Source organism: Coregonus clupeaformis, chromosome 27, assembly GCF_020615455.1.
Source record: "Coregonus clupeaformis isolate EN_2021a chromosome 27, ASM2061545v1, whole genome shotgun sequence".
Taxonomy (NCBI): Eukaryota; Metazoa; Chordata; class Actinopteri; order Salmoniformes; family Salmonidae; genus Coregonus; species Coregonus clupeaformis.
Window position 1 is genome coordinate 27,624,921 of NC_059218.1, and position 27,277 is coordinate 27,652,197.

At 42.5% G+C, this 27,277-nt stretch overlaps 1 protein-coding gene across 1 annotated transcript in view; it reads right to left on the reverse strand.

The window, feature by feature from the left end:
* The window catches only part of LOC121541687 (BMP/retinoic acid-inducible neural-specific protein 1), a 133,991-nt gene extending 111,970 nt beyond the window's left edge, over window positions 1-22,021 (reverse strand). The window contains exon 1 of the mRNA XM_041850924.2: window positions 21,217-22,021. The gene's annotated coding sequence lies outside the window, so the exon portion shown is untranslated. The remainder of the gene's footprint in view (window positions 1-21,216) is intronic.
* Window positions 22,022-27,277: the final 5,256 nt, after the last annotated feature.

The window sequence follows — 27,277 nt, forward strand, 5'->3', positions numbered from 1 at the left end:
ACATGCATGTTTTTGCTATTTTACACTGAATGAGAGCGGTGCAGGTCTGATTGCTGGCCCAGGGGTATTAAGACAGCATTCAGACCAGTAGCATTCTCTTACTCTCTGAGTGCACTCCACTCTAACTGCCATGCTAGTATCCAAACATACAGTCTACTCAATAGCCTCTGAAATTGCTTAGATCTGGGTTGTCTGACAGGCAGGAGTTGTGTGGATAATTCCTTCCCCTACCAGTTTGTTTCCCCCATTATTGTGGCCCAGAGCATCCTCATTCAAACTGTGGAGGATACATCTACATCCAAATGGACTAGAGAGGATTGGAAATTGTACCAGACAATCTTTAGTCCCCACTGCATTTTGTAAAAAAAAAAGAATTTGATGGGGTGAGATATCATCATACTGTATCTACAAAACCGAGGGGAGGATTTGCACCATAATTATCTATCTTTACTATACCTCTCGTAATTTGAGAATAAAGAGGGTACAGTGCAGTAGCCTGATTTCAGGCTAGCTAGGCAGTTTTACTCGCATACAGGCAACTTCCTGGTGGACATCTCCCAGAGGCGAATCAACATCAGATGCTTTATCCCTCCCTCCCTGTCTCGCTCTCTCTCTCCATCCATCCATCCGTGGTTTGGTTGCCTCCCGTTGCGTAAGACGAACCACATCGTTTGCAAATCTCCCTCGATTTTCACACAATAGCCTTGAATATGTATACAGTGAGGGAAAAAAGTATTTTATCCCCTGCTGATTTTGTACGTTTGCCCACTGACAAAGACATGATCAGTCTATCATTTTAATGGTAGGTTTATTTGAACAGTGAGAGACAGAATAACAACAACAAAATCCAGAAAAACGCATGTCAAAAATTTTATAAATTGATTTGCATTTTAATGAGGGAAATAAGTATTTGACCCCTCTGCAAAACATTACTTAGTACTTGGTGGCAAAACCCTTGTTGGCAACCACAGAGGTCAGACGTTTCTTGTAGTTGGCCACCAGGTTTGCACACATCTCAGGAGGGATTTTGTCCCACTCCTCTTTGCAGATCTTCTCCAAGTCATTAAGGTTTCGAGCCTGACGTTTGGCAACTCGAACCTTCAGCTCCCTCCACATATTTTCTATGGGATTAAGGTCTGGAGACTGGATAGGCCACTCCAGGACCTTAATGTGCTTTTTCTTGAGCCACTCCTTTGTTGCCTTGGCTGTGTGTTTTGGGTCATTGTCATGCTGGAATACCCATCCACGACCCACTTTCAATGCCCTGGCTGAGGGAAGGAGGTTCTCACCCAAGATTTGACGGTACATGGCCCCGTCCATCGTCCCGTTGATGCGGTGAAGTTGTCCAGTCCCCTTAGCAGAAAAACACCCCCAAAGCATAATGTTTCCACCTCCATATTTGACGGTGGGGATGGTGTTCTTGGGGTCATAGGCAGCATTCCTCCTCCTCCAAACACGGCGAGTTAAGTTGATGCCAAAGAGCTCGATTTTGGTCTCATCTGACCACAACACTTTCACCTAGTTCTCCTCTGAATCATTCAGATGTTCATTGGCAAACTTCAGACGGCCCTGTATATGTGCTTTCTTGAGCAGGGGGACCTTGAGGGCGCTGCAGGATTTCAGTCCTTCACGGCGTAGTGTGTTACCAATTGTTTTCTTGGTGACTATGGTCCCAGCTGCCTTGAGATCATTCTACCGTGTAGTTCTGGGCTGATTCCTCATCGTTCTCATGATCATTGCAACTCCACGAGGTGAGATCTTGCATGGAGCCCCAGGCCGAGGGAGATTGACAGTTCTTTTGTGTTTCTTCCATTTGCGAATAATCGCACCAACTGTTGTCACCTTCTCACCAAGCTGCTTGGCGATGGTCTTGTAGCCCATTACAGCCTTGTGTAGGTCTACAATCTTGTCCCTGACATCCTTGGAGAGCTTTTTGGTCTTGGCCATGGTGGAGAGTTTGGAATCTGATTGATTGATTGCTTCTGTGGACAGGTGTCTTTTATACAGGTAACAAGCTGAGATTAGGAGCACTTTAAGAGTGTGCTCCTAATCTCAGCTCTTTACCTGTATAAAAGACACCTGGGAGCCAGAAGTCTTTATGATTGAGAGGGGGTCAAATACTTATTTCCCTCATTAAAATGCAAATCAATTTATAACATTTTTGACAATGTGTTTTTCTGGATTTTTTTGTTGTTATTCTGTCTCTCACTGTTCAAATAAACCTACCATTAAAATTATAGACTGATCATTTCTTTGTCAGTGGACAAACGTACAAAATCAGCAGGGGATCAAATACTTTTTTCCCTCACTGTATGAATATGTATTTTCAATGTTGACGTGTTGTGTACCAAGGCAGAGCGAGGGAATGAGAGAGAGGGAGAGAGAGAAAGAGGGAGAGATAGAGGAAGAGATCAAGTGAGTCCCTGAATAACCGGGGTAAAGAGAGGAGGAAGTCTGCCTCAACAATAAACAGCTAAACAACAAGGGAGCGTTGTTTGTGTGAGCCCCTTTTAAACGGTCCTATTCACACAACAACACCCCACATCCACCCACCCCTCCTTGCTCATTGAGGAACATTCTCCATGTGGATCTCATAGATGCCCACCGCCCACCGATCGATGCCTTCTTCCCCTGTGTGGAGGGCCTGAGCCACCTCTTTGTTCCACGAAGTTCACAAAAAACGGGATGCTTGTCCCCGCATTTGTATTCTGGGTCCCAGGGAGGAAGGGAGGACAGCGGAGAATGAAGCCTGTTGCTTTATGGCCGCTTATCTAACGGGGGGGTCCAAGTACATTCAATCCATCCAGTGCTTTATCCAAACATAGTTATTGATGCTAAGCTCTCTGTTGCAAGACATATTTTGGACAGGCACAGATGTGGTCTGCTCTGCACTGCTGTCAGGGGTCCTGTTGTAGAATGCATTAGGTCCCAGTGGTAGTGAGGTAATACAAGCAGTGATGTCAGCAGTAACATAAGCTATTGATGGGTGTCAGTTCAACGTGGCAGGTTTGACTCAGCAAATCTGTTACCTTATGTATTAAAACATTCAGGGAGGGATAGTGGGATGGAATGGAGTGATGGTGGAGAGTGGCAGAGAGGAAGAGAGAAAAATAGTTCTGCCATACAGGGAGCCTGCAGAATTATGAGAATTATTATAATCCAGCCTGCAGCAATGTCTGGACAGGCGTGGTAATGGACTGCCACTTGCAATTGGGAAGTAACAGAGGAATGGGGGCGGCCGGGCTAAGTTAATTTGTACTGGATTTCTCCCTCCCTTGCTTCCCTCCTTTTGTTGCTTTATTTAGGACTGCAGTGGCACTCTGACCTTCAGAAGACATAGCTCAGCAGACCCTCCGCTCGATAATTAAATGCCTGGGTCGCTCCCCAACCAATCAGTTCGGCCCAGGATCATTGGGCGATTTTAAAAACAAACTAATTTTCTAATGGTCTGAGTTATTGTTCCAATTTACCTGGCCACTGAATTATTGTATTCCGATCTATTCCGGGAGGGGACGGATCAATGGGAGCCGAGGAGAGGGCGGCTGGCAGAAAGGGCGGTGGGTGAGTAACATTTTGCCGGTCATGCGGGGCGGGCGAGGCCGCCGTGGAGTGGTGAGGCTCATCTAGGAGCCGCCAGTGGAATAGCGATAACGCCAGACGGGTGCGTTTTATGCAGTTCTTCTAAAGAGGGACCGACTCTGTCGTAAAGCCAGGTAATTAACAAGGTCTGAAGCGTGCGGAAGACCAACAGCTTGGCTGGTCAAGGTGTCGCAGTATATGATGCAGATAAATTAGGCGCAGCGGATACCCTAACCGGGAATTAAATGTAACAAAAGATAATTCACTGTTAATCGTCCTCTGTCTCTGCGGAAGCTATTCTGGAAAATGATAAGGAAACGTTGTGTTTTTTCTTTCTTCATATTGCATTAGATTTCATTACTACAATCAATCTATCCAACTTAACTATTCCATTTTATCCATTCATGGGAGGACTAGCTGAATCAATTATTCCACAGTTTGATGAGCTGCCACACCTGTGTGGATTTCAATATTTTCTGTCTTTCTCTACCATCAAAGGAAACCTGAGGAAAAGATGGAAAATAAAACAAAGAGACAAAAATAAGACCATCGCAGCAACCTGATGAAGCAAGGGCGCCATATACCAAACAGTCATGTCCTGCCTCTATTTGTCAGCAAAACACACCACTGCAGCAAGCTACAGTATTTCCAATTTCACATTAGCTGCTGTTTGTCCCTGACTGCAGTGAAGACCTGACTGATTTTTGGAGAACAAATTCTCATTCTGCGAGGAGAAGCCCATGATGTGAGCTGTCGCACAAAATTACCCAAGTAGTACATGCATAGTAAAACCATTCTGTTTTCTCGGTCAGCGCTAGACACTTTTACCACATCCCTGAAAAGCTAGCACGGCAGTCTATGGGATTTCATATCTGTCACTACACCTTCCACCGCGGGTGTGTGTGTTATAGATGAAGATTAATCATTTGTCAAACTGTAAATTGGCTTTCAAACGCTCAAGCTAATTTGCTCTGTGGTCCACTGATGATAATCCCCTTTCGCAGCTTTCCCCTCGTTCAAACCGTACGTCGCCACTTGTTCCCTCACACCTTCCATTTAAAAGCAAGGGAGCAAAGAAAAAAAAGACGTGCTGCTTCAACCTTAATAGGTTTATCATGCAGCTAGCCTGTCTTAATGCTCCAATGAAATGATGTAAGATGAACGGTGAAAGCACTGAAGCCCTACCATCCATTCCCTGAGCAGGTCACACTCCAAATACACCCATAGGACCCCCGAAATGAATCAGACCCTGAACAGGAGAGGATGTAAATGACATTGCTCCCCGCTGCAGTTTTTCTGTGCTCACACATGTAAATGTCAAGTGATGTTATCCTGTGATGTTATCCTGACGTATCCTGAGATACGGGGAAGAACATGAGTATGTGTCTCTGAGGAAGTGTGTCGGAAGTGTGTGTGTACAGTAAGTGTGTGTTTGTGTGTGTGTGTGTGTGTGTGTGTGTCTGTGTGTGTGCTTGTCTCGAAATGTGTGTGTGTGTGGGGGGGGGGGGCTGTGTCTAAGTGTGTCTGAGTGTGTATATGTCTTTCAAAGTGTGTGAAGTATTTTTGCATGTTCATGTAAAACCAGTGCTTGTACATCAACAAAACAAGCTCAAGACTTTAACGCATCAAAGGCAAGACTGAGCCGCAGCGCTGTTGATAATTCTCTAATTACCTGTGGAATTAAACGGCGGAGCACGCCTCCTGCTACCCCCTATTGTGACAGATCCATCATAATTGTGTGTATCTGTACAACAACATTTAAGTCTTCCCATTGGTGCTGGGTTGGGCTGGAGGGTGTGACGCAATGTTGTTGTCAGGCAGCTGTGCTACGAATCGCAAGGCTCAAATTGAACCACAGGGATAGCTTTTTGTCTCAGAGAAATATGTGTGGAAATGTCCCCACCTTATCAGAGTGGAAAGATGGATGACTCGCCTCACTCTATTTCAATATCTGAGGAAGGAGTGCGCCCCCCCCAAAAAAAAATAACATTGGTGTTTTCCTCCTCATCCCTGTTGCACACTGGGACCGTTTACAAGGTGATGCTCAAATAGTCGCGAGACAGATATCGACCGTCCTACCTCAGCAAATTCTAATGGCATCACAATCTACCCCCCAAAAAATGTTGTTACCAGCACTTCCTCATTCACGCCACGGCTAACGCTAACATTTCGCAGAGACGTTTTGAAAGGAGGGCGTGTTTGCAGTCAGCTCTTATTTTCCTGTTTCCCTAACAGGAATATGGAACAGCTGCTTCCCTCTCAGGGGACCGAACCCCTGGCACTATGCGGAGCGAGGTTCCGTCCCCGCTGCAGTGTGTTATTTTCGTCTGGGCCCACGATCCGCTCTCCCCCTCCGCCACCCACCCTCCGCCCTCGACGCAATGCCATGCCTGAATTTACTGACCTAATTTCCAGCCCCAGTACAATGTTTATCCCCCATTTCACGTCTTGATATATACAGTGCCTCCCGAGCTCCCTGGAAGGAGACTCTCTCTACTCTGGGCCGCTATTCGACCGCCGTCTCGCTCTGAGGAGAGGAGGTATAGGGGTTTTAAAGGGGATGGTCAACGGTTCCATTGTTCTTAATTCAACGTCATAAATTGGTGAAACGGAGGGAAAGCAGAGGGAGCGTAGCAAAGAGGACACTACCCATAAATCAGAAGGAATCAGCAGAGACACCTAGCAGATGGTAGAGAAAAAAGCCTTACGCTCCCATCTCAATTCCTCCTTCATGAAGCCTTGCGAAGCTAAACAGCTCAGCAGCACCCAGAGCCTGCTATGCATCAGGGTTAGCAGACGTAGGAATATCAATATTGCAAAGTTGTTTTGTACAGTTCCAAAGGCTGAGTCCTCGTTTTACTTCTAACTGAGTGAGGTCCTACATCATTTATAGTTTCAATTCTTGTATTTTAATTAATGTGTATGTTGTAGGAAATTTAGCATGTTTGAAAGTGTATATTATATCAGAGACCAAACACATAAACAGAAAGACATGCTGTACTTTAAAACACACAAACACCAGTTTGAAACTACATCTCTGTTTCTCTTTCTGCAGTTGAAATTAGGTGGGGTGTTATCTCAGAGTGTAGCAGCACTGCTCTGTTCACTAGCCAATGTGCTGTTTTAATGAAGATCCTCACAGTCTGCGCTGTTTACTTTCTTCTAGCCTCCAGTAGAATTGGACGCTTTTGCCTGATAGACCTGGATGCATTTCAGTGCAGTTATTACTCTAGTGTCAAGGGCTCCCTTGGCAATGATAATCATCCCTGACTCGAATGGGGATGAAAATAATTATGATTTGGACGGAAACCATCGAGACAGTTTGGCACTGTCTCACAGCAGATGCAAACAGGAGCTGCCAATGAATTAAAACTGAAAAAAATATTGTTATGAGATCTGATGATGTCGAGGCCTTCAATGATACAGTCATAAACACAAGCGCCATGGCGGCTGTAAATAGCCTCGGCAAACAAATGGAGGTCACGGCTTTGCCTCGCTGTTTTCCGATGATTATTAAACGTTGTGTTTTTGCACTGAGGTGGGGCGTGGGGAGAAGTTCGACATTGTGTGTTTGATGGAATTCATGGGGGTTCTGCCACTGCCACCTAAGGCTTTTTAGAGGGTGTTAAGCGATAGAAAGTGGTTAGAATGTGTTCAGACACGGAAGTAGAGCAAATAGGTAGCACTTTGCTATATCAATGGCAATAGCTAAGTGAGGAGAGGTAGTGAAAGGGTACTATGTGTGCACATACACAAACACATACACTTTAAACACACACACACACACTGCATATGTAGAGGCATCCACGACAGACGTTTCAGGACTGATATGACTAAAAGGATTCTGCATTTCTGGGAAGGGAAAGCTTTCTTTTCTGTTCGTCCCTCCCTGGTTCCTGGAGGTTATCATTGTAAAAACATGCCCTTGATATTGGTTTCTACCAACCAAATTCTACCATCCCCTATTTTAAATGGAGTGCTCTTGAATTACTGCCTTTGAAATATTTGCTCTGCTGCTCATCTTTCCCCTGAGTTGTCCTCTTTTTATAGCTCCCAAGCCATACCCACAGGGCTAATGCGTTCATTTAACATGCAACAACAATATTGCTTCCTCCAATATGTATACTGAACAAAAATATACACACAACATGCAACAATTTCTAAGATTTTACTGTTCATATAAGGAAATCAGTCAATTGAAATAAATTCATTTGGCCCTAATCTATGGATTTAACATGACTGGGGAATACAGATATGCATCTGTTGGTCACAGACACCTTAAAAAAGGTAGGGGCGTGGATCAGAAAACCATTCAGTATCTGGTGTGACACATCTCCTTCGCATAGAGTTGATCAGGCTATTGATTGTGGCCTGTGGAATGTTGTCCCACTCCTCTTCAATGGCTGTGCGAAGTTGCTGGATATTGGCGGGAACTGTAACACACTGTCATACACGTCATTCAAGAGCTGGTGAGTATGCAGGCCATGGAAGAACTGGGAAATCTTCAGCTTCCAGAAATTGTGTACAGATCCTTGCGACATGGGCCCGTGCATTATCATGCTGAAACATGAGGTGATGGCGGTGGATGAACGGCACGACAATGGGCCTCAGGATCTTGTCACAGTATCTCTGTGCATTTAAATTGCCATCAATAAAATGCAATTGTGTTCGTTGTCCGTCACTTTTGCCTGCCCATACCATAACCCCACCGCCACCATGGGGTTCACAACATTGACATCAGCAAACTGCTTGCCCACACAATGCCATACACGTGGCGTATGGTAGATTCATTAACATTAAATTATCTGGCAAAAGCTCTGGTGGACATTCCTGCAGTCAGCATGCCAATTGCACGCTTCCTCAAAACTTGAGGTGTCTGTGGCATTCTGTTGTGTGATAAAACTGCACATTTTAGAGTGTCCTTTTATTGTCCCCAGCACAAGGTGCACCTGTGTAATGATCATGCTATTTAATCAGCTTCTTGATATGCCACACCTGTCAGGTGGATGGATTATCTTGGCAAAGGAGAAATGCTCACTAACAGGGATGTAAACACATTTGTGCACAAAATTTGAGAGAAATAAGCTTTTTGTGCGTATGGAACATTTCTGGGATATTTTATTTCAGCTCATGAAACGTGGGACCAACAATTTACATGTTGCGTTTATATTTTTGTAAGTAAACATATCGGAACGCTGCCTGTGTGTAATAAATCCCTACACAGTGAGACTCACTTCATCTATCACCACAAGTTCTGGGCGAACCTATGTTCCATGTCATCCGAAAGGAGATGTCGTCTACTCTAAATAATTAAAGGACCAGATTTTCCAAATTTGCTAGGTGCCATAACAGAACTGGGTGATGTCACAAGCCTTCTGTGAATGTAGGTTCTTCCATAACCAGAGCCAGTGTTAGTTTCCGTCTATTGAAATGGGATGCAGTCTGTATTCGTGCAGATCACCCCTCATATCCCTAGGGAGCAGTGGTTATGAAAATGATGGATTGAATCAAACAAAAAAGAGGACTACTCTGAAAAGCAAAATAACAAGTCAATGTTAGTGGTCAATGAAATTGAATATCACAACACCCACATTTTGTATGTGTTCCGTTCTAAAGCTATCAAAACACAACCCTTTCTTTTTGCAGGAGAGACGTTACACTATACTGTCCACTTCCATTGCAAATTTTTCTGCTCACTATAGCGACTTCTACACGCCATGGCCTCTGCTCTGCCCTGCATTGTTGATGTGCTGACTGTGCGTAAAGCCTGTATAGGATACTGTACCTGCTTCAGCTAGCTTCACGTACACAGGCCTCTCCATCATTACAACAAACAGCATGACCTCCATCAGCATGACAACACAGCGCTCTGTGGGGATATGTGGATGGAGAGCAGGGCCAGGTGTGTGTGTGTGTGTGTGTGTGTGTGTGTGTGTGTGTGTGTGTGTGTGTGTGTGTGTGCACATTTGTGTGTCCATGTCTTACAGAGTATTTGACAAAGTGTAGATGGATGCCTGCCTATTTGAGCTTGTGTGTGTGTTTACGTGCCCCTTGTCTGTGAGGATCAACTTAGCATCACTCTCTGCTTGTCAAACACAGCAGCAGCGCATACTGTACATGTAAGTGGTATGGGTGACTGAGCAGTAACACCCAGGTTTCAATACACAACACTCTGTGTGCAGTCAGTGTCCTGCAAAATGTGGTGCAGCACTGCGTAACACAACAACACCAACAGTGACCATAGGCAACCAGTTAGCACGGGCCGCATTGAGGCACTACGCTGTATGACTGTGTCTTCAGTCAGCACTCTGTCAACAGTCTGACAACATCAAACATGACTCATTTCCATCTCAGTGCCTGGGACCCTTGTTGGTTCTGGGGGGTTTTCATGAGGAAAGGCATTAAGTCGTTCGTGAACGACTGCATCCGTTTCATATTTCAAACGCACTGAGGTTTTAACGAACATCTCAAATGAATGATTGAAGGGATTTATCATCACGCCATACGCGAACGACTGCATCACATTTATATTTCAAATGCACTGAGGTTTTGACGAACGTCTCAAATTAATGATTGAAGGGATTTGTCTGTTGTGTAAAGTAAGCCTAAATAGAAGCCAAATCTGGGAAACAACCAATAGCACTGATTTGTATAATGCATAGGCAGTGTTTTGGTGGCTGGTGATTTCATGTGGTTTCCAATTGGGAACACGCAAATGGAGAAAACTGTTGATGGAGTTGGGTTGCCCAAGACTATGTCATTCAATCATCCTCCAATTGGGTGGGCACACAACATATTAGGAATCACAGTTGGTCTGCTCAATCAACATTTTCCCAATTTCTCTATGGCTCAAAATGGGTGCAACTGATTCATCTATTGAACTGAAAAGGCATCGACCGAAATGGGCTTATTTCTAACTTAAGATATGGACATGTTCACGCAAGTCTGCACTGCCATCAATGTAGTGCATGTAAAAGCACTCAAGTTAGAATTCGGCCTTGAGTCAATACCGAGCACATAACGAGAGTGGGATGGAGGATTTGGAGAGTATGGAAAATGTATCTCTTTGGCCAGCAGCAACAGAGGACTACATGACTTTCCACAGTAACAGACTATTATAATGATGCAAAAGGTATCACTGACAATGAGGTTATTTCACTGAAGTCTATATACTCAGTTGGCTGTTGGAAGCAGCACTTTCCCAGCTTATAAAGAAAGATGACTGGTTAGCATTGGCATAGGACAGCGTTTCCCAAACTCGGTCCTAAGGGATCCCAAGGGGTGCATGTTTTGGTTTTACACAGCTGATTCAAATTATTAAAGTTTGATGATTAGTTGATTATTTGAATCAGCTGTGTAGTGCTACCCGAGGACCGAGTTTGGGAAACCCTGGTTTAGGATCAAACAAGTGTGTATCTCTATCAATCGTCTAATATTATCCTATAAACTATCAATCACACACAGACGCGATATCATGGTTGTCAGCCATTGCTTATACTGTCATTACTAAGGTAACCAAGGTAGCCACATCACCAGAAGCACTCAGCCTTACCAAAGAGGGGCCATTTTCTGAACTCTAGAAACGGTCTCATTCTAGGAAAAGGAAATTACTTCACATTGCTAGAGTAAGACTTCCCTCTCTTTTATATGAGGGGAAAGAAATAGTACTGATGTATTCCCTGAGTTCAAATGTCGAAGTCATTGCCTCGGAAAGGTCTCCAGAGTTTGAAAAGTGTTTTCCACAGTCTCCTCAAACAGTTTCCACAGTCTCCTCAACACCTCAACCTCCATCCCCCCTCAACCCCCATCCTCCCCCTCACCATCACCCCAAGAGCCCCAACGAGGACCATGGGAGAAGCCCCCTACAATTTGCCCTATCCCTAATAGGTACTTTCTACCCGTTACGTGATCACGAGGTGACAGGACTTAGAATTGGCTACTGGCTTCCACTCGCAGAGAGAGGGGAGACAGAGGAAATAGCACTCTATAATTACTGTTAAATCAAGCAGACTCCTCCTGTTTTTCCTCCTCCTCCTCCCTCTACACCTGGCCCCACCTCATTGTGCTGCACCGAGCAATTTTCCCCCACAGTTTAGATGTGTAGATTCAGGACTGCCTGACTGACTTGGTGTTTTTTTTCTGGCCCACAGTCTCTTCTTTGAAGTCTTGCTCTCAGTACAAGGCACTAAAAAGACAGCTGAACTCTGAGCTGAACAATGGCACCAGATCAAGAGCTTATGCATGCAGTCAGTGAGGGTGATGATGGTGGGGTGATGAGGAAGATTATGAAAAATAAGGAGAAGATGATGATGATGATGACGACGACGACAATGATGATGTGACGCTAGCAAATCATTTGATCTAGTCTCACACCATTACAGAGATTCCTAAAATTATAGACTGATCATTTCTTTGTCAGTGGGCAAACATTCAAAATCAGCAGGGGATCAAATACTTTTTTCCCTCACTGTAGGCAAAGCCATTGTTAGATACTGTTAATGACTTTGACTGTAAGGATTCCATATCACTATGATTGGTGCCAAGCATGACAAATAGCCGGCAAGATTCATGATGATAATAATGTTTTATATTTATAAAATGTATACCTGCATGAATAGGGCCACCCATCAACATACCAAGAGACACTGTCAACTGTCCATGGTCTCAGGAATGGCAATGTGTTTGTGATTGTGAAGCCATAAAGCCTTCATTCATGACTAATAGCTTTGACAGTGGTGGCATAAGAACCAACATGTTGTTTCATATAAATAGCATCTTAATTTGAGCCAGTTTGCTACAGCAGGAAAATAATCCTGCAGAAAAAGGAAATGTGAATTATTATGTAGATTATAATTAATGGACTTTTTTTTATGGGTTGATACAAGGAAAAATCAAGTCTGAAAGTTCAAAGTGGAAATTACAAACTTCAGAAGCCTTTTTAAACCACAAATACACTATAAGTTAAAAAAAATGTCCAGCATTGCAGGAACATTCTCCTTCAACAGGGTGTTCAACTTAAGATACTACAACTGTAGAATCAGGTCATCAGCAAAATGACAAATACTATAATCATATCAAATTGTCTCTGTCCGTCAGTGAATCATTAAAATGCATAGCAAGAATAACCCTTATTGCACTGTAGTCCTAGATTTGACCACATTCATATTTGGATCTTGATAGTGAAACATTTAGCAATAAAACTGTAATAAATCCATTCCTTCAAACATGTATGCTGCTGTCTAATATGTTGTCTAAAAAAATGCAGGCTGTAAGATAAAAAAAAATTTCCTACAAAACAAATACAAATGTGAGAAAACCAGAAACAATAAACAATGTAGACCCAGAGGCAGTAAGATTTACTTTTCATTTTTATCTTTTAATTGCATTCTCTCTCCTGAGGCTAATACCGTTTAGATTCAATAATGGCTACATTATTACAGCATGATGAAAATGCCTTTCAAAAAGACCAGCCTCTCTCCTATTCAAATGTAATCTAATTAGAGAAAGACCCCACTGAAAGATTCAGACATGAAGAATCCTATTTGTGTTGATAAAATGTATTTTATAACATAAGGAAGTGAAATGTCATTGCCAAAGCACATTTTCACCCACTCTGGGCAGAGTGGGTGGACACCCTACTGGATGTCCATTGAGCCACACTACACCCCCATAAATAACAAAGCCTCCGCCATTTGGACTAAATTAACCTCCATAATTATGTAATTAGGACCCCTGAATCATGAGAAAAATCCCAGAAGCCTCTGTAGACAGCAGAAGCCCTATACCCTGGTTGCTTACGTGTTGGGTTGGACTCTATTCTCCAGTTCACCCCATGACAGGTTAGATAGAAGAGAGGGAAGAGGAGAAACTCCCCTACGGGTGCTATTGGGCATCCATGGCGGGACTCACTGGCTGGGCCGCCCCTTACCGTGGCCTGCTGAGGCTGCTGGGATTATTAATAAACAATGGCAACCTGGTGGGGTGGAGGGGATCCTGCCAGCTGGCAACTCCTCCTCACCGCTGGTACCAGTCAGTCCCCAGTCAGTGCAGTACAGTGAGGGGGCTGGCTGCCAAGGCTGCCTGAAAAATGTAACGCTCACTAAGAAATTCCATGTGTGCCTCTCTCTCTCTCTCTCTCTCTCTCTCTCTTGCTCTCTCTCGCTCGCCATGCCTCGGTCGGTTGTCTCCCATCTCTGGTGAATTAGAGAATTAGCGTTATCTTGATGCTAATTCCCCGTTTGATATGATGCTGTCTAAACCCACGTTCTCTTCCATTTTTTCTGATAGAAAAAAAAACTGCCAGGCCATTTGTTTTTTTCCTTGAGATCAAATAAAGATATGGTTTGAAGATAAATGTTTTCTCTTTAATAAGATTTACACATCCCGCGCTGTTCGGTGCTCTATCAGTGGTCTCCTTGAAACTATCCTCAGGACCCTCTTCTCATATATTCTCACCATGAACTTAGTTGTGAATTTAGGATGGTGGTCTGCTTAGATATAATTGGTGCACTATTTAGAAATAGAGGGACTTACGCTACTCTGACTCAAGATGTTGATTCAGATTTGCCACGTGGGAGCATCTCTGACGTGGCATTCCCGGACAGAATCACAGAATCCAGACATTAAAACGGAATTCAACAATACTCAAAAATGTATTGAACTTAGTAGGAAATCAACTAAATGTATAGAAGATGAATTAATTTGTACAAGATTATCACATGACAATGCATCAGTGATTCATATTTTCCTTCAACTTTCTGAAGAGGTAACACGGGAATGCCCCTGTCTGTGTGCGCGTTTGTCTACCACTTTGTGTAGCCGTTAGCGATGATGCTAATAATGATAATTGTCTTCTGGTAGATGGAAAGGCTTTCCCAAAAACCTTTTCAATTAAATGTTAACTACAAAATAGCCTTTGCCTACATGATTATCTGCATCAATCCAGTGGTAATTTGTTTAGCAAACTCTGCAATTACATGTGTGCTACAGAAACACTGCTAACCAAACAAGTTATTTTGCAGGTGCACACTGAATGAAGGGTATCTACACCCCAGACCTCAAAAGTGGTCTCCTGATGTGGTTTAAGCATTGTTGTGGACTTAGAACATACAATATAGATGTTTTTCTATATATAAAAAAAACTGAAATCTGGAAAAACAAAACAGAGAAACATTTATGCAGGTTGCAGGTGTATAAAATGTCCAAATGTTGGATACCCCAACTCTGACAGGATTCCAACAGCAATTACACATCACTTTGAAAGCAATCATAATGTGTCTTGCAGGCCTTAAAACCATGAGGTCTGGCCACTATATTAGGGTAAAACTAGGCCCTCAAGATAAGGCCTAATGAAATGTGTGTTGTATTGTTTTAAATAACTCAATTTGAATGATAAGATACTCGCTTAGGAACTCACTTGGTGAAGGCCACAGGACTGAAAATGGATGAATGCAAAAACTGAAAAGTGTGGACCCATATAGACACTGAACCAGTGTTAAATGTAACACTCTCTGTGTTGATTTAACACTGGAGAATTTGCTGTGCACTAAAATCAAGATGATTCAAGCCAAGGTTACATTCCCAAGTTTATACAGCCTGAAATGTCTACCAACAGAAACATATCTGGTCAATCAATGTTCCTCAGGCTATGTTCTTCGCTCTCCTTAAATGAATGCTCTCCTTCGTCCCGCCTTTGAGTAAAGTTTGGGATTACATTTGTGAATTGATCTATATATGGATATTTTTTATCCATAAAATGATCAGTATGTAGCTTAGTGGACATGCACCTGTGAGTCAACCTCACTTATTTTCTACTGACCAAACATTTGATTTTCTTGAGGTAAACATGTTTGTGTTGTTGTTTTGGGCCTGATCGATGACTAGGCTGTCGTCATTATTTGGTTGAAATTGATTTACTGTTTTCATCTTTGTAGATATTCTGTCAGTGAATACTGTATGTGTCTTGATTTCCGGTGAATCATTACACACTCTTTTTTGTGCATTATATTGGAAATAGTCAAATAAATCTATATTTTACACATTGCTATACACCTCCATTCACTTTCAGGTTAGAAATAATATTGGTATTTCACAACCACACAGATGTGTCTTCTACAGTGGTGATAGATAATGTCAGTTAATCTTCAGATTCACCACCAGTGCATATAATAGCATTAGGGTTCTCCCCCTGATGAAGGTGCATATCCTGTACAGTGCCTTCAGAAAGTATTCATCTCCCTTGACTTATTCCACTTTTGGTTGTGTTACAGCCTGAATTCAAAATTGATTAAATAGATTACCCCATAATGACAAAGTGAAATGTTTGCAAATGTATTGAAAATGAAATACAGATATATCTAATTTACATAAGTATTCACATCACACCTGTTAGAATCACCTTTGGCAGCGATTACATATGTAAGTCTTTCTGGGTAGGTCTCTAAGAGCTTTGCACACCTGGATTATACAATATTTGTGTAAGGGTTGGTGTGAGGTATGACCCAGGTGCAGTGCAGGTTAGACAGTAGGCAGTAGGCATAGATGGCGAAACAAGGATCTTTACTGGTGGTCCCGAAGCCAGGATACAAAACAACGGACTTAACAAGATAAAAGAAAGGTGGAGCAAATAAGTCTCCAAAAACAGGCTGACAGCCAAAATACGAAATAGTAACTACTGTACGACTGAAATAATAAAGAAACAGGGAGAACACTTCTCGAGTACCTGTACATACTTCTCCGATCAGACACTGATCAGTACTGCTGAGCATAGAGAAACTAGCAGAGAAACCTGAGCAAGGGAACACAGGGAAGTGAGGGCATAAATACACAGGTGAACAGGTAGACACAGGTGACACCAATAGCATCATGATTAGTCCAGACTATGAGTGAGAAGGCGCCTAAGGTTGTCGGAGGAGGACACCTAGTGGATCGCTCCAGAACGGCGACCCCCTCCTGTAACATATTTGCCCATTATTATTTTCAAAACTCTTCAAGCTCAGTCAAAATGGTTGTTGATCATTGCTAATAAACCATTTTCAAGTCTTGCCAGAGATTTTCAAGCAGATTTAAGTAAAACTCGGCCACTCAGGAACATTCACTGTCTTCTTGGTAAGCAACTCCAGTGTAGATTTGGCCATGTGTTTTAGGTTATTTTCCTGCTGAAGGAGAATTCAACTCCCAGTGTCTGGTGGAAAGCAGACTGAACCAGGTTTTCCTCTAGGATTTTGCCTGTGCTTAGCTCCATTCCATTTCTTTTTTATCCTGAAAAACTCCCCAGTCCTTAACGATTACAAACATACCCATAGCATGATGCAGCCGCAACTATGCTTGAAAATATGGAGAGTGGTACTCAGTAATGTGTTGTATTGGATTTGCCCCAAACATAACACTTTGTATTCAGGACAAAAAGTTAATTGATGTTACAGTATTACTTTAGTGCCTTGTTGCAAACATGAGGCATGTTTTGAAATATTTGTATTCCGTACAGGCTTCCTTCTTTTCACTCTGTCAATTAGTTTAGTATTGTGGAGTAACTACAATGTCGTTGATCCATCTTCAGTTTTCTCCTATCACAGCCATTAAACTCTGTAACTGTCTTAAAGTCACTATTGTCCTCATGGCGAAATCCCTGAGTGGTTTCCTTCCTCTCTGGCAACTGAGTTAGGAAGGACGCCTGTTTCTTTGTAGTGACTGGGTGCATTGATACACCATCCAAAGTGTAACTAATAACTTCACCATACTCAAAGGGATATTCAGTGTGTGCTTTTCATTATTTTTACCGATCTACCAATAGGTGCCATTCTTTGCAAGGCATTGGAAAACCTACCTGGTCTTTGTGGTTGAATCTGTGTTTGAAATTCACTGCTCGACTGAGGGACCTTACAGATAATTGTGTGTTTGGGGTACAGAGATCAGGTAGTCATTAAAAAAGCATGATAAACACTACTATTGCACACAGAGTGAGTCCATGCAACTTATTATGGGACTTGTTAAGTCCATTTTTACTCCTGAACTTATTTAGGCTTGCCATAACAAAGGGGTTCAATACATATTGACTCAATACATTTCAGCTTCACATTTTTAACAATTTGTAAACATTTAGAAAAACATCAATCCACTTTAAAATTATGGGGTATTGTGTGTAGGCCAGTGACAAAAAAATCTCTATTTAATCTATTTTAAATTCAAGCTGTAAAAAGTAAAGGGGTGTGAATACTTTCTGAAGGTACGTATTTGACTGATAAATAATTGATTGAGGTGTCTACATTAATTTTGCAGGCATAAAAAAATGTCTGCCTTGATTGACTCAGTGAGAGGTTTTCGAGGCTTCCCTCAGCTGTAGGGCACTATCCCTGCTGTGCACGGTAAGCCATGCATGCGCATCCCATTAGCTCACTACTGTATTGGAAAGTACATAGAGTACAGTAGGAAATAAATATATATATATATATATATGAGTGCATGGTGAGATACAGTATGCACATCTGACAGTTGCGCTCTGGGCAAGTGCATATAGGAAAATGTTATATAGGAGTGCATATAGGAACATTTTGTATAGGAGTACATAACGTATAGGGACAAGTCATAGAAATTTTTGTCTTTGGTTACTAGTCAAGCAATCCCACAGTAGCCTCGTGTCAACTAACACATCCAGCAACAACTTAATTTCTGCTTAGGTCTTGTGGGAGCCCCAGAGGAGAAGTACAGTCCAGAGGACAACTGCAGGTCAAATAATTACCACTGCAATTTGGAATGAATTTCACCGTCCGTTGTGTGTTGTTCTGACACATGGCATGATTTGACCCATGTTGTTTTTCCTCCCATCAAAACAGGTTTTTTATTCCCCCTGGAAGGAAGCCTTTCCGGTCACTCCAGCTGCAACCAGCACACACTGCTAGTCCTGCCAATAGTGGAGACGCCTGATGCCTCTTGACAATGTGAGACAGTTAGCTCTTCGAGCTCCAGCACTGAGAGGGCTTGTATTTGATATTCTTGTCCATACATAAGGAGAATGAACCACTGCCTACCTCCCAGTTTATCTATTTAGGGAGACTATGCTACTGTGCTCCCTAATCCATTAGTGTGTGTGTGTGTGTATGTGTGTGTATGTGTGTGTGTGTGTGTGTGTGTGTGTGTGTGTGTGTGTGTGTGTGTGTGTGTGTGTGTGTGTGTGTGTGTGTGTGTGTGTGTGTGTGTGTGTGCGTGCGTGCGTGCGTGTGTGCGTGTGTTCCAATGTGTATGTTTGTGTGTGTGTGTGTGTAAAAGTGTTTGTAATCTCTAGTGTGTAGTCCTTTATTTGCCTTTGTGAATCATGGCAACATGAGGTTGCAATCAATCCATCATTGGAGTGCACAGCAGGAGTCACAAAGCATTATGCTGCAGCATGTACTCCCAGTCTTTGAAGGCTTCGTCAACACAGTGTCACCAAGCATGGGACACAGCTGTAGCCTCAAGCTACTGCTGGCATTTTCTTTTTGGCATATGTGATTGTGAGCCGTTTCTCTTTGAAAATGATTATATGTTGCCAGCATATAGGAAATATAAAGGCCAACTGATTGAATTAGCCATTTGAAATAAAACAGCCTTTGTTTTGTTGCTGTAGCCATTTTTTCATGCATGTTAATCGCAGAATAATGACATACTGTCAATATGTATGTGTTAATGCCTTGCCTGACAAAAGTGCTCTTGGAAAGTGTCCATTGTATGTAATGTCATTCACAGAGTGGACTTGAAGAGAGCTATATCGATTGACAACTTTGAACGTGGTGTTGATCACGAAACAGGCCTCATGGCAGCATGGATATGATGTCAATACTGATATTAACAATGACAGTAAATCTGTTCTTGCTGCTGCTGTGCCCTACTTTTATCTTGGTCAATGAACATGCTGAAATGACCCCGCTATATGTCGTTATTATGATTTGATTCATATGAAGATGTCAACAGAAAATGTATCTTAGTTATATCATTGCTGTAACATGTTTGTTTGAAATGTAATTTGTCTGATGTGGAATTAAAATGTATTCAGGAGAGTAAGACGAAGAGTTCATGATTGATCTGTAACTGGGAGGATGATGAACAGCATGTTACTGAGACCCCCATGGCCAACTAAAGACACATATTGGCACATATCGAAAGGCACAAAGTAAAGAAGAAGAAGAAGAAGAAGAAGAAGAAGAAGAAGAAGTCCCAGTCGTTAGTTATAAAACCCAGTCCTTAGTTATAAAAACTAAGTGCCCACTAAAAGAGGAGTTGCATTTCTAATTGTGTATTCATCAACACCAGTCAATTATCCTGCCTTTAGATTATAATATGACAAATGGGCCAAAAGAGCGCGAGCTCCCCCCGCAGTTACTCGACAGTAGCGCACTTGCACAACTTCACTTGAAGGAAGGGAGGGAGAGGCAACTTTGGCTCATTGGTGCAACCTCAAAAACCTAGATATCTTTTCTGATCATAATATTTATGCTCTGTTGAATTGATATGAATAAGCCATTAACATCAGCATCTTTGAATTATTGATTAAGCAGCTCTCCAACAGACATGTATGTGTTGAGAAGGTAGACTAATGAGGCAACAGTCATGATATTGTCGCATTTGCCATATTTTTACACACTTACACACACACACACACATACACTTGCACGATGGATTCTGTCTAAACTGTGTTTGAAAGTATTCACGGACAAGATCAAATAAGTGACACACCATTTACTGCCTATTAACAACTGAGAGACTAACATCAAACATTAATGCATTTCACCACTGCATTTCACTCCATACAGCATGTGAAACGGGTAGCCTTCATTATACACTTAGCTAGAAACAAACTAATGATGCATGAAATGTGAGCAATTGAAATGCGGCATAAGTCTTGAATTTCAGAAGCGTCAGTATATAAATCCTATGTTGTAAAATGAACTGATAGGGACTCACATTACACAATCAACTGAAGTAATGTTGATATAATCCCACATGGGAATGGGAATCAACGTTTGAGCTGAAAACCGTTTTTTCTAGAACAGAATACACAAGCATATTATGATGCTGCGCCTGGAACTTCAATGTGCCCTGGTATGATTCATAAGGGCCATTCATTGAGGCGAGGGTCAGTGTGAAAGAAGCTACGCGTGGACTGAAAACTGATTCTTAATGCTTTCTCCCCCTCACTATTCTGCTCTTTCATTCTTTCGTCCTCCTCTGCAGCCTCGCATTACATACATGCCGTCTCCAGTCATATGCGAAGAGAATTCAGCCTATTGCCTACTGCACTGAACCATCAACTCACTTTGCATGCAAATGCAAGGTATTAGGATCTAGCGCTGTTCATATCCACAGTAATGGACATTTAGTGAATGCTACTTGAGATAAATAACAACAACATAGGTTGGACACATGGAAACACACAAAACTCACATGGGCTACATATAAGACAAAACACTGCCTGAGTTGACAATGATAAAGCAGAAAAACGCATTTGTCCAGAAAGAACACTGTAGCCTATCATGCTGACCATGCAACATCGCCATAACTATCAATAGGCTACAGCATAACCTCTAGCTACTCTAATAGCTGGTATAGTGTGTATAGAAACTAATACAAATTAACGCAAATTAAGCTACACTTATGCAGGCTTACCTAAAACTGATTCTCCCCTGTGTTCGGAATATGTGGTCCAAGGTGCTTTAGTTTTCTGGCCGAAAACTTTTGCTGGAGCATATGTATCCAGTGTGCATTCTGGTAGCTCAATCTTATATGTTGAATTGTGGATGAGTTGGCAGTCCTTCTCATGCTCAAGAGAGAGAAATCCTTCGGTTCGGCGAGTTCGTAAGCATTAGGACACAGAGAAACAGAGTGACCAAGTCGACCCGAGGGGAAACGGGAGAGTTCGACAGATAGGAAGAAATATCCCGATGTGTTCTAGGGAGGTTCGGGCGAGCTCGGATCCGTGAAAGCCGTTCGCAGATGGAGAGGTGGTAGAGTGGATGCCAAGGAAGGTAGGCAGAGACGCAGAGACTGATCGAGTGCAGTGCAAAAGGAAGCGGGGGAGGTACTGAGAATACAGCTTTGTATTGTAGAGGACGGTAATGCCATACGGCAAGGGGTGGGACTGGACCACACGAGGCGAACGGGAGAGAAGGAGGGGGGAAAGAAGGGTGGAGGAGGAACGATATACCGTGTCGTGACTTTATGTGTTGATAAACAACGATTATAAAGGTTCAACTGTGAAAACCCCCCAAAGAAGACAGCATGACAGACGATAAAGCAACCCCATATCGGAATATACGCAAACTGAGGAAAGTGTAGAGTCTAGGTTTGAATATATAGATGGAGCTCTGACAACAGCAGGGTCCGGGAAGAAATCAAAGATTGACTCCTAAGAATGCGTTACCACCACTCAGTACGACCGCGTTTTTACATAATTGTGTGACCATTTCAATGGAAACCTAGGAATATGAAACAGGAATAAAACCCAAGGACGCAGGTATCTCGCTCTCTCTCTCTCTCTCTCTCTCTCTCTCTCTCTCTCTCTCTCTATCACACACACACACGCACTCACGCACGCACGCATGCACGCACACACACACACACACACACACACACACACACACACACACACACACACACACACACACACACACACACACACACACACACACACACACACACACACACACACACACACACACACACACACTTGCCAGATGACGAATAATGGCTGTACAAGGTACCCAGAGTGAATGAATAACTACTGACCTTGTGTGTGGGATTTGTTTGCACCCGCAAGCAGAGAAAAGATGTGGAGACGCTGTCCAGTCTCCTGAAAGTGTTCCAGAGCAGAGGGCTATGCATGTTGGCTGTCCATGGCCCTGAAAATGCTGAATAGACGCGATGCATTTGACTGGCCACTGTCCATGGTCCTGAAAATGTTATAGAGGCCTATGAAATTGCAGTTGGCTTTCCAAAGTTTTTCAGATGCTTTGCATTTCGCTGTCCACGCCTATTCATTTGGAATGGCATTTGCAATGGCCTTTAGTTTAGCTTTGACAAGCGCATGTTTCATATCATTCACAGGTGGATGACTCCACTTAGTGACCTTTGCGAGTTTAAAATCACTTGTCATGGAAATATTGCCTTTGGACTAGAAGCTCATATTTTCCCTTTGATATTCGTGGTTTATCAACTAGAGCATCCCTTGATCAGCTTTACATGTACCTCTAACATGGCATATATACCACCCCTCTACTGTGTCTTTGATTTGGTACATGAGCTCCATACATGAGTATCTACTGAAGTGTGCTTATGGTGACATACATGGTACATGCATACAAACACACACACACATACACACTCTCTCGCTCTCTCTCTCTCTCTCTCACACGCACACATACGTACATGTACACACACAATACTTGACAAAATATTTGCATTCTCTACACTCAAAACAACATTTGATCTACCATTGCCTATGACATATTTGTTGTAGTATCACTGTAGTACCGTTTTTTATGCCCTTTTGAGTGTATCATCTACATAATTTCCATTCACCAAACTCCAGGCCCATATCATCTAAATAGTTCTAACTTTAGCCAGGCATATATGATCTCATGCTATTAGAAGTGAGGAGCTGACTTGTCCTGCCTGGAAGGCTGCTGGGGTGTTTGTTAGACTGACAACCTACTAATGGAAGGTCTCTGGGGGTAGCAGGGAGATATTTCTCCATCTCCCATGTTATTCCACACTGGCCTTGGGCCTGTCATAAAGCCTCGTCTCTCTGGCTGAGCTGTGAGAGAGAAGACAGATGTCCAAATACCCAGCAGCTCCATCCGTCATTATATTTGCATGAGGATTTTCTCAATTTCTCCATGTAGAGGGCATAGGGATGGAGCCAGATCAGTCAGAGAGAGAGCGAGAGAGAGGGGGGAGGGAGATACTTATATACAGCATCAGTCAAAAGTTTGGACACACCTACTCATTCAAGGGTTTTTCTAAATTTTTACTATTTTCTACATTGTAGAATAATAGTGAAGACATCAAAACTATGAAATAACACATATGGAATCACGTAGTAACCAGAAAAGTGTTAAAGAAATCAAAATATATTTTATATTTGAGATTCTTCAAAGTAGCCACCCTTTGCCTTGATGACAGCTTTGCACACTCATGGCATTTTCTCAACCAGCTTCACCTGGAATGCTTTTCCAACAGTCTTGAAGGAGTTCCCACATATTACGAGCACTTGTTGGCTGCTTTTCCTTCACTCTGTGGTCCAACTCATCCCAAACCATCTCAAGTGGGTTGAGGTCGGGTGATTGTGGAGGCCAGGTCATCTGATGCAGCACTCCATCACTCTCCTTCTTGATCAAATAGCTCTTACAGAGCCTGGAGGTGTGTTGGGTCATTGTCCTGTTTAAAAACAAATGATAGTCCTACTAAGCGCAAACCAGATGGGATGGTGTATCGCTGCAGAATGCTGTGGTAGCCATGCTGGTTAAGTGTGCCTTGAATTCTAAATAGATCACCGACAGTGTCACCAGCAAAGCACCCCCACACCATCACACCTCCTCCTCCGTGCTTCACGGTGGGAACCATCCATTCACCTACTCTGCGTCTAAGAAAGACACGGCGGTTGGAACCAAAAATCTCAAATTTGGACTCATAAGACCAAAGGACAGATTTCCACTGGTCTAATGTCCATTGCTCGTGTTTCTTGGCCCGAGGAAGTCTCTTCTTATTATTGATGTCCTTTAGTAGTGGTTTCTTTGCAGTAATTCGACCATGAAGGCCTGATTCACGCAGTCTCCCTCTGAACAGTTGATATAGAGATGTGTCTGTGACTTAAACTCTGTGAAGCATTTATTTGGGCTTCAATTTCTGAGGCTGGTAACTCTAATGAACTTATCCTCTGCAGCAGAGGTAACGATGGGTCTTCCTTTCCTGTGGCGGTCCTCATGAGAGCCAGTTTCATCATAGCTCTTGATGGTTTTTGCGACTGCACTATAAGAAACGTTCAAAGTTCTTGAAATGTTCCGTATTGACTGACCGTCATGTCTTAAAGTAATGATGGACTGTCGTTTCCCTTTGCTTATTTGAATTGTTCTTGCCATAATATGGACTTGGTCTTTTACCAAATAGGGCTATCTTCTGTATACCATCCCTACCTTGTCACAACACAAATGATTGGCTCAAATGCATTAAGAAGGGAAATAATTCCACAAATTAACTTTTAAGAAGGCACACCAGTTAATTGAAATGCATTCCTGGTGACTACCTCATGAATGCCAAGAGTGTGCAAAGCTGTCATCAACGCAAAGGGTGGCTACTTCGAAGAATCTCAAATATAAAATATTTTTTTATTTGTTTAACACTTTTTTGGTTACTACATGATTCAATATGTGTTATTTCATAGGTTTGATGTCTTCACTATTATTCTACAATGTAGAAAATAATAAAAATAAAGAAAAACCCTTGATTGAGTAGGTGTGTCCAAACTTTTGACTGGTACTTTACATATATATATATATAGAGAGAGAGAGAGAGAGAGAGAGAGTAGGAATGAGGTTTTACCACCCTGGCCTTCTCCTGACTCTAATGAGAAACAATCTCATCTGCTAAAGGTTACCTGGGCAGTCAGCCCAGCACCACATACTCTACCATCCTCCTCCTCCCATAGACAATATTTTTTTTATTGTTTTTTTTTTTTTTTTTTTTATGTCATTTAGCAGACGCTCTTATCCAGAGCGACTTACAGTTAGTGAGCGCATACATTTTTATACTGGCCCCCCGTGGGAAACGAACCCACAACCCTGGCGTTGCAAGTGCCATGCTCTACCAACTGAGCTACAGGGGACTATAGACCACCTCATCAAACCTCAATTCAAATCTCACAAGGCCATTCCTCTGACAGCAAATACCTGTTTAATTGTTCCACACTTAGGCACAGGATGGTGCAATCCACTGGTGCCTGAGTAAATGTGACAGATCTGTTGGTGCTGACAAAATAATTCACTATAATTAAGTTTAAAGGCTGATGATTTAAAAAAAGGCGGATAAAGGGTGAAAGAAAAAAAAAAAGATGATACAAATGGTAATATTAATTATTATATGTGACATGGATGATTTTTAAGTGCCATATTTTCCTTATGCCTCACCAAGCTCTTCACAGTCGCCTAATGGACAAGCTCTTCGCAGGGAAATTACAGTAATATAATCTGATCTTGGCTTGACTGGAGTGAGCTGTTTCACTCAGAACTTGATATTGATATACAAGTCAACAAACTGCAATAATTATATCAGTACTAATGGCAGGGTTTATAGGAGAAACCATAAAACGGGAGCGGGAAATAAATAAATTAGTTCACACTCTCCGAGGTTAACAGGATTCCAATGGGGCGACCTGAATGTGTTTAACGAGTTGCAAGGCCTCTCATATTGTCATTGGGGTGTCATTGGTTTACTGCGCTGACAAATTACTTGGGTAATACTACCTTTCAGGGTCCGTATTCATAGATACTCTCAGAGCGTGCTGATCTAAGATCAGGTCCTTCCTCTCCATGTACTATTATTCATTATGATTTAAAAGGTGAAACTGATCCTGGATGAGCACTCCAACGCTAACCCTAACCAGATCGAATTCATAATGACTGTATTTATGTGCTGCTGATATGTTTTTGCATCTCTAAAGTCCCAATCAAGTAATTAATGAGCCTCTGCATTATCATGTCTTCTCTGCAACAGGAACATTGCTGGAGCTGAAAAGGTCTCTACTAACCATTTCAACAACAGCAGCAAGCAGCAGGCAATCTAACAGCAGCACTCCCTCTCTCTTTCTCCTCCCTCACTGCTCTCGGCAAACTATGTCATTTGAAAGAGAATGTAGGGTTTGTTTGTTTCTCTCTTGTCGAGACAAACAGAAAGACATATGCAAGTACAATGGGAAAGGAAAACAATGACAAGCCTTGATAGGCTGTTGTTCTGTGTAAATCATTAAGCAGTGATTAAGATGTGGCTGAGGGAATTTTGACGAGCCTCTCTGTGGGATGCTGGGATGTTGCATGGAGCCGCTTGCTTATGTAGCATCCCACAGTAGTGTAGCCGCCAGTGCAGTAACTTGACAGTTACTCCCACTGCAGTCCTTAACAGTCTCTTTACCTCTCTCCTTGGGCTATGTCTCTCTCAATCACTTCTGTCTCTCACCTCCTTAGCGTCTTTCTTTCTTTCTTTCTTTCTTTCTTTCTTTCTTTCTTTCTTTCTTTCTTTCTTTCTTTCTTTCTTTCTTTCTTTCTTTCTTTCTTTCTTTCTTTCTTTCTTTCTTTCTTTCTTTCTCCTTGCATTCCCTTTCACTGTCTTCACTCTCACTGTCTTCTCTCTCTCTCTCTCTCTCTCTCTCTCTCTCTCTCTCTCTCTCTCTCTCTCTCTCTCTCTCTCTCTCTCTCTCTCTCTCTCTCTCTCTCTCTTTCTCTCTCTCTCATCTACACACTCCAGGTTGTCCCTGCTCATTCTTGTGTGGCTCAGTGGCTGGCTCTGCAAAGGGGCCTGATTTGTTATTTTTCAAAGCAGATTACATTGATGGCATTTTGCTTGACATTTCATTTCTGTGCTCTGCTCCCCATTCGTCTGCTGTGGCGCAGCAGAGCGTCTTTGTTCATGTGTTTTCTGGGCCGTCCCTGGTGAAATCATCAGGTTTCGCTAATTAACT